The sequence below is a fragment of the Pan paniscus genome, chromosome 21 (assembly GCF_029289425.2).
Source record: "Pan paniscus chromosome 21, NHGRI_mPanPan1-v2.0_pri, whole genome shotgun sequence".
NCBI classification, from domain to species: Eukaryota; Metazoa; Chordata; class Mammalia; order Primates; family Hominidae; genus Pan; species Pan paniscus.
The window spans coordinates 38,734,262-38,742,688 of record NC_073270.2 but is presented as its reverse complement, the minus strand read 5'-3'; the positions used below and the strand labels follow the sequence as shown (position 1 = coordinate 38,742,688).

General features: G+C 47.8%; 1 pseudogene; it reads left to right on the top strand.

The window, feature by feature from the left end:
- Window positions 1–5,257: 5,257 nt before the first annotated feature.
- Window positions 5,258–5,935, top strand: LOC100968803 (pseudouridine-5'-phosphatase-like; annotated as a pseudogene).
- The last annotated feature ends 2,492 nt before the right edge of the window (window positions 5,936–8,427 follow it).

Here is an 8,427-nt window from a genome sequence, read left to right as displayed (position 1 = left end):
CCCCCGCACCAGGCCTCACATGGAGAGGGCTATGGGCCTGGAGACAGGGACTCTGGGCACACTTGGGGGAGGGGCATCAACTCCACCCCCACCTCCCAAGGCTCAGTATCCCTAGAGTTCCAGAGCTTTGTCCCCTTTCCGAGGCTGGTGCAGATGACAGCGACGAGAAATGCGTCCATTCATTCACTCCACTGCAGGCATTTGTGAGGCACCCACTGTCTGCTAGATGCTGGGGAAATCGCTGTAAATAAAAGAGACAAACTCCCCTGCCCTGAAGGAGCCGACTAGTGGAAATGCAATGCAATTTAAAACTTTCTAGTAGCCACATTTTTTGAAAGGTAAAAAGAAACAGGTGAAATTAATTATAATAGTCTAGTTTATTTACCCCCACCAAATCCAAAATATTCTCGTTTAACATATAACCAACAGAAAATTATGAATGGGGTACTTTACTTTCTTTTTCTCATACTAAGTTTTCAAAATCTGCTTACAGCACACCAAGATTTGGACTTGTCGCACTTCAGGCAATCGCCTTGTATGGCTATTGGCTGTCATATTGGAAAGCACAGCTCTGAAAGGGACAAATAAGCACATAATACAGTAAGTTGGGGCTGGGCGCGGTGGCTCACGCCTGTAATCCCAGCACTTTGGGAGGCCGAGGCAGGCAGATCACAAGGTCAGGAGTTCAAGACCAACCTGACCAACATGGTGAAACTCCGTCTCTACTAAAAATACAAAAATTAGCTGGGCGTGGTGGCAGGAGCCTGTAGTCCCAGCTATTTGGGAGGCTGAGAGAGGAGAATGGCGTGAACCCAGGAGGCGGAGCTTGCAGTGAGCTGAGATCACACTCCAGCCTGGGTGACAGTGAGGGACTCTGCCTCAAAAAAAATAAAAAAATAATAATAAATAAATAAATAAATAAATAAATATATATACACAAATTAGCCAGGCTTGGTGGCGCATGCTTGTAATCCCAGCTACTTGGGAAGCTGAGGCAGGAAAATCACTTGAACCTGGGAGATGAAGTTTGCAACGAGCCAAAATTGCCTCACTGCACTCCAGCCTGGGCGACAGAGTGAGACTCCATCTCAAAAAAAATACAGTAAGTCGGAAGCTAACGACAAAAATAAAGCAGGGAAGGGGCTCAGGAGTGTGGGGAGTGGGTGCCATTTTCAATAGCGTGGTCAGGGAAGGCCTCATATTGAAGCAGGGGTGACTTTTGACCAGAAGGAGAAGAGGGAAGGAGTCAGATGGCTGTCTGGGAAGAGACTGCTGACCAGAGGGACCCCCACACAAAGGCCTAGGGTGGTGTTCCAGGAACAGCAGGGGGGCCATGTGATTGGAGGGGAGTGAGAGATAGGTGGTAAACAATGTGTGATGAAGCCCTGGAAGCTACTGTATGGATTTACAGACTTTGGCTTTCATTGGCAATTCCTCTGAAGGCACCAGCTCAGGCATGCCTTCCTCCAGGAAGCCTTCATGAGCCCCAAGCTGCATGAGGTATCACCTCTGAGCTCCCACAGTCCCCTGGGATTTCCTCTCTCAGAATCTGTGACATGCCAAGCTGTCACTGTGTCTGTGGTTCTGTGAGTCTGTGGGTCTGTCTCCTGCGTGGGGCCCTGAACCTCTGCCTGCTAAGATGGGGAAGAAGGATGGCATTTGCCTTGTTTACCTCAATCATCTCTAAAGCCCTCACCCTACAATGTTCATTCTGATGACTTTAGGCCCTGGACCAGGTTACTCAACCACACCACACTTTTTTAAAAGATAAACTTTTTACTAAAATCTAAACCATGTACACAAAAAGGGGCACAGATCACAAGTATACAGTGTGATGAATTTTTACAAATGGAGCCCTCTCAAAGCCCTCTTTGTGTCCCCTCCAAGTCACTGCCCTCCTGGTGGTGACCACTGTCCTGACCGCTAACTCAGTGCTGAGTCCAGCATGCTTCTGGGGGTCACTAAGTGCAACTGCTGTGTGCTTTATGTGCGTGGCTTCCTTGCTCCCATTGTGTGAGGCAGTGACTGGGTCTTCTTTGCTGTGTACTACTCAATTATGCGAATCCCTACAGTTTGCTTATCCATTTTCCTGTCCAGTGGTGCCTGGGCTTTCCAGGTGTTGGCTATTATGAACAAAGCTACTATGAACACTCTTGTTTGTGGACATTTTTTTTTTCTTTGAGACAGAGTCTTGCTCTGTCACCCAGGCTGGAGTGCAGTGGTGTGATCTCAGCTCACTGCAACCTCTGCCTCCTGGGCTCAAGCAATTGTCCTGACTGAGCCTCCTGAGTAGCTGGGATTACAGGCACCTGCCACCACACCTGGCTAATTTTTGTATTTTTCATAGAGACCGAGTTTCACTATGTTGGCCAGGCTGGTCTCGAACTCGTGACCTCAAGTGATCCTCCCACCTCAGCCTGCCAAAGTGCTGGGAATACAGGCATGAGCCACCACCCAGCTTGGGCCTATGTTTTTATTCTTCATTTCTTTTGGGTAAATAACAAGGAGCTGAATTGCTGGAGCACAGCATGCATGCGCATGTTTAGCCATACTCTCTATGGCTATGGTTCCCCTGAGCATTATGCCATTGCACGTGGTCAATGCTGCTACTCCACAGCCTCATCTGTGCTGGGTATCCCCAGTGTTTTTAAGGCATTTGTTTGAAGGAAGAGGAAAGAAAACTAACACTAGTATTTATTCAGCACATACCGTGTACAAGGCACCTGCTGTATGTGAGCACATCTAGTCACCACAAAGACCCAGTGAGATCAGTGCTGTTATTATTTCCTCTTCTTACACTCAAGAAGCCAAGGCTCAGCAAGGGTAAGCAGCTTGCCGGATGTCACACAGGAGTCCAGCCAGACCGTCTAACACTCATTGTCTTAACCACTGCCCAGCCTAGCCTCTTGGAAGAGAGGAAAATGCTACCTAGTTGTTTCTGGCCTGCTTCGTCTCTCCTCCTCCTTCCCGATCCCCACCCAACAGGGGACTCTGACACACCCATAAGCTCCCCAGGCGTCCCCATATCCCCTCATGCACCAAAGCCAGGTCAGGGATTGGGCCTGCCCACAGGAAGGGATTCATTAAAATACATATCTCTTGGCCTCACCTTTGGCAACACTGATTCCACTGACAAGCACCTAGGGGGACGTTTAACAAGCCCCCAAGGCAATATGATGTGCAGCCCTTTTGATATCCCTGGTGAGGGTGATGGGAAGCCAAGGAAGGGATTAGAGCAGGGGAGGGACTTGATGAGGAGAAATACCCCTGGGCATTAGTTCCTAGAGTAAAGGCTCTGGAGCCAAAATTTCTGGGTCCAAATTCTGGCTCTGTCACTCACAATTGAGTGACTTAACTCACAGAGCCACAGTTCTCCCATCTGCAAAATGGGCTCATATTAAAGGTGGCCCTCCTCACCTAATTGGTATGGCTGTGAGGACAGGTATCCTAGAAATGAACTTTAAGGCATCAAGGGAGGGGGGCCAAGGGTGCAGATGGTGGTGAGATCCCTGGGAGGCCTCCCCATGCTACTCGAGCTGAGAGTGGGCTGAGAAGGGAGAAGGCAAGGTAGGTGGGTACTGGTATGAACACAGGTGTGGGGAACATTGTGTGGCTTCATTTTCCCAGGGTGAGGCTGTCTGGCAGGTCCCGGAGGGTCAATAGCTGTGGGCCCAGAATCGAAGACCTCCCTCTGCTCTTTTCTGACTCTGTAGCCTTGAGCCTCACTTTCTTGAAAGGAGAACACTGCATTCCACTGCTAAGTGTGGTGTGAAGGAGTGAGGAAGAGACTTGAACTCAGGAAGATAGGGTTCAAGTCCAGCTCCACATGTGCCACGTGCCCTTGGGCGGGCCACTTCATCTTTCTGGGCCTCTACTTCCTTATCTGGGATTGGAGGATTTTGGGAGGTGAGCAGTGCCCAGCAGACCTCCTATCACTGCCTCCCCAGGGAGTGGGGTCATGGAGTAGGGATCCCTTGCCAGTTCAGCCCACATTTTCTGCTCAGGGTGAATCTGGAGGAACTGACCACTCAAAGACTGTTGACATCAGATTAGAGGTCAGAGCATCCAACCCCTTCCTTACTGTAAAGATGAGTAAACTGAGGTTGAGAGAGGAGTTGTGGCTTGTTCAAGGCCACACAGTACCCAAGGCCTGGCAAGAAGCCAGGCCTTCAAACCCTAACAGCTTGTGCCTTGGTTTCCCCATCAGCACACTGAGCCTGGAGAGGGTGGCAGCAAGGATTTAGGTAGCCATAAGTGTGCTGTGGGAACATCCAAGGGTGGGTTGGGGGCAGAGGGGCGTCTCTGGCACGCCCAGGGCCAGGCATCAGCAGCCCATGGATTACCCTGGCATCTGAACCTGCCAGGCCTCCCTCAAGGCTGCCATTGTCCCAGAGCTGGGGAGACGATTAGTGACGGGATTAGAGCTCATGGTGAGGGACAAGGGAACGGCCCTGGCATCTGGGATGAGGCAAGATGGGCCCTCCTTCCTCTGTGGCATGGGCCTGGGCTAGGCTGGGAGAGGGCTTACCTGCCAGGGCCCCATGGCTAGGGGAGCAGTGACCTAATCAGGCCTCTGGCTACATGACACCACCCACACACACATGAATGTGCCCAGACACAGACCCACTCACAAAGACGCCCCCAATCTCCCACATCCAGAGCCTCACCCCAGGGAGACAGACATTCTGACACACACACACACACACACACACACCAACAGACATATGGACACACATAGCCGCCACCCCCATAATTTCCAGGGCTGGGGCACCAGCTGATCATAGGAGGCCCCGATACATTTTTTTTCCCCATAGTTAAAGGTTTTGTTTTTTTTTTTTGATGGAGTCTCGCTCTGTCACCCAGGCTGGAGTGGTGGTGCGATCTCAGTTCACTGCAGCCTCCACCTCCCAGGTTCAAGTGATTCTCCTGCCTCAGCCTCCAGAGTAGCTGGGACGACAGGCGCGCACCACCACACCCAACCAATTTTTGTATTTTTAATAGAGACGGGGTTTCACCATGTTAGTCAGGATGGTCTCCATCTCCTCGTGATCCGCCTGCCTCGGCCTCCCAAAGTGCTGGGATTACAGGCGTGAGCCATTGCACCCAGTCTAGATTTTTAAAAAAGACATTAAGCAAGTGACACTGATTTGCAGGCTCCACTTAGAAGTCCTTTTCCGGAACCTGCAGTGCGTGTGCGGGGCTGGTGGGTATGTGCACACCTCCTGGTTGCCCCAATGCAGCCCAAGGCAGAGGCATTATGGCTGTACCCCTGGGGCCCACCACCCACCTCCTCTTCGACGTGGATGGCCTGCTTCTGGACACTGAAAGGCTCTGTTCAGTGGTGTTTCAAGACATATGTGATCGCTATGAAAAGGAATACACCGGGGATGTGAAGTCCCTGGTCATGGGTAAGAAGGCGTTGGAGGTGGCGCAGGTGGTCGTGGATGTCCTGCAGCTTCTGGTGGAAGAGGTGTTGGAAGAAAGCCAAGCCGGGCCAAGGGATGTGTTCCCCACTGCAGCGCTCATGCCAGGGGGCTGAGAAACTCATCCTCCACCTTCGGAAACACAACATCCCCTTTGCCGTGGCCACCAGCTCAAAGTCTGCATCCTTCGAGGTGAAGACAAGCAGGCACAAGAACTCTTCAGTCTTCCATCACATCATGCTGGGAGACGACCCGAAGTGAAGAGCAGCAAGCCCGACCCTGCCATATTCCTGACTTGTGCCAGGAGGTTCTCTCTTCCTCCTCCTGTGGAGGAGTGCCCTGTCTTTGAAGATGTGCCCAACAAGGTGTAGGCAGCCCTGGCCGCCAGGATGCAGGTGGTCATGGTTCCAGATGGAAACTTGAGCCAAGACCTGACCAGAAAGGCCTCCCTGTTGCTGAGTTCCCTGCAGGACTTCCAGCCCCAGCTGTTTGGTTTGCCCCACTATGAGTGAGAGGGAGTCTACATGGTGGTCCTCTTAGGCCACTCTCATGGTCAACACTACTGGGGGAAAGACAGAGGAAGTTGATAACTCCCACATTGCCCCCTACATCACTAGTGATTTTAGCCTCCTGAAGTCTGCCTTTTCATCCCGTGTTGCCTTGACCCACTCTCTAAAGTATTGATAAGATGTAACTTGACAGTTGAGAGAAAACACAGTAGCCCAGAACAAAGATCAAACTTGAATTACCATCTAAAAAATCAATCGGATGTAGCATATGATAAAGTGAATGTACATACATACATATATATTAATATGCATGTAGGCATTATATATATGTATGTGTATATATATATATGTAAAATATATGATTTTCCTAAGACAAAATAATTATATTTGTCCTAAGACAAAATAAAATTATATTTGTGTTTGTTTCTTTCTTATTTTAGTTTTTCTGAACACTGCCTGGGAAATGTAAACCATCCATATATGTATACAATTTATGTGTGTATGTGTGTATATATATACATATATACACACATACACATATATTTCTGTCATATACTGCTTCCTCTTCTTGGTGTTAATGTTAACATTGGATAGAACTGATAAAGTGAGATGGTAGTTCTATCTGATTTACAAATAAACCTGAATGGGAAAGTCATGTTTTTGATGAGCACTAAGAAATAATTTTCCTCATTAACTAGCGTTAAAATTATTTTTGTTACCTCAGAATATCTCTGGATCTTTACTCATTGCCTGCCTCTGAGCTGTATCATCAATAGTGTATTTTTCAGCTACTCTTCAACTCTGGAAGCTGTAGATGAACCATAGGAATGCATGTGAAGGACAGAACAAGCCTCTGGCAAATTCGTTTCCACATCCCTGATGGCTTGTGTATGTGTCTGCACTTTGAATTCTCCTTCAAGCTAGATGCAACATCTTACTGTTTCCTTCACAAATTGATTTAGTTTAATCGTTTGACAGATTTTTTTTAAAGAATATATTTAAGATGTATTTTAACTTGATTACATGTAAACATAATTTATGTAAAAAAGGAGTCAGTTTAAAGAATAGCATCAGTGTGAATCCCAGGAGAGGCACTGGGGACAGATATGGCAAATGTCAGGGAGCTGATCCTCACATGAATGAAAGACATAGAAACACCCTTGGCACAGACTATGTGCAAGTGAACATGGGAACACAGACACACACAGACACGGATGGACACCAGGGGCCTTTCACACACAAACCTCCACTCTTGGCGCTGCCTCTGTACAAACCCACCAGGTCACTCATCCACAGGCTATTTATACACTGATATGTGCGCTGGTTCAGGGCCACATAGTTACTTGCCCACACACCAACACAAAAACACTTGTGCACATCTCTCTGACTCAAAAACCCACCTGTGGCTAACATTTGTTGAGCACTTACTCTGTGCCAGGCACTGTACTAAGTACCTTTTAAGATTTCACTCATGTGATCCTCACAATGACTCTGCTGAGGTTGGTACTGAGGTTTATCGAGGGAACCAGCCCCCAATATTTCAATGTAGGTTCTTTTCTATTTTCCCTAAGTAAAAGAGAAAGAGTACAAAAGAAAGAAATTTTACAGCTGGGTCTCCGGAGGTGACATCATATGTCGGCAGGTTCCATGATGCCCCCAAGCTGCAAAACCAACAAGTTTTTATTAGTGATTTTCAAAGGGGAGGGAGTGTATGAATAGGGTGTGGGTCACAGAGATCACGTGCTTCAAAGGCAATAAAATATCACAAGACAAATGGGGGCAGAGCAAGATCACAAGGCCAGGGTAAAATTAGAATTGCTAATGAGGTTCCATGTTCCACTGGGCACACATTGTCATTGATAAACATCTTAACAGGAAACAGGGTTCGAGAGCAGACAATCGGTCTGACTAGAATTTCTCCAGGCTGGAATTTCCCAATCCTAACAAGCCTGGGGGCGCTGCAGGAGACCAGGGCGTATTTCGTCCCTTATGTACAACTGCATAAGACAGACACTCCCAGAGCGGCCATTTTAGAGACCTCCCCCTGAGAATGCATTCGTTTTCCCAGGGTTATTCCTTGCTGAGAAAAGAATTCAGCGATATTTCTCCTATTCGCTTTCTGAAAGAAAAGAAATATGACTCTGTTCTGCCCGGCCTAGCAGGCAGTCAGACTTTATGGTTATCTCCCTTGTTCCCTGAAAATCACTGTTATCCTGTTCTTTTCAAGGTTCCCAGATTTCATATTGTTCAAATACACATGCTTTACAAACAATTTGTGCAGATAACACAATCATCACAGGGTCCTGAGGCGACATACATCCTCAGCTTACGAAGATGATAGGATTAAGAGATTAAAGTAAAGACAGGCATAGGAAATTATAAAAGTATTGATTGAGGAAGTGATAAATGTCCATGAAATCTTCACAACTTATGTTCAGAGATTGCAGTAAAGACAGGCATAAGAAATTATAAAAGTATTAATTTGGGGAACTGAC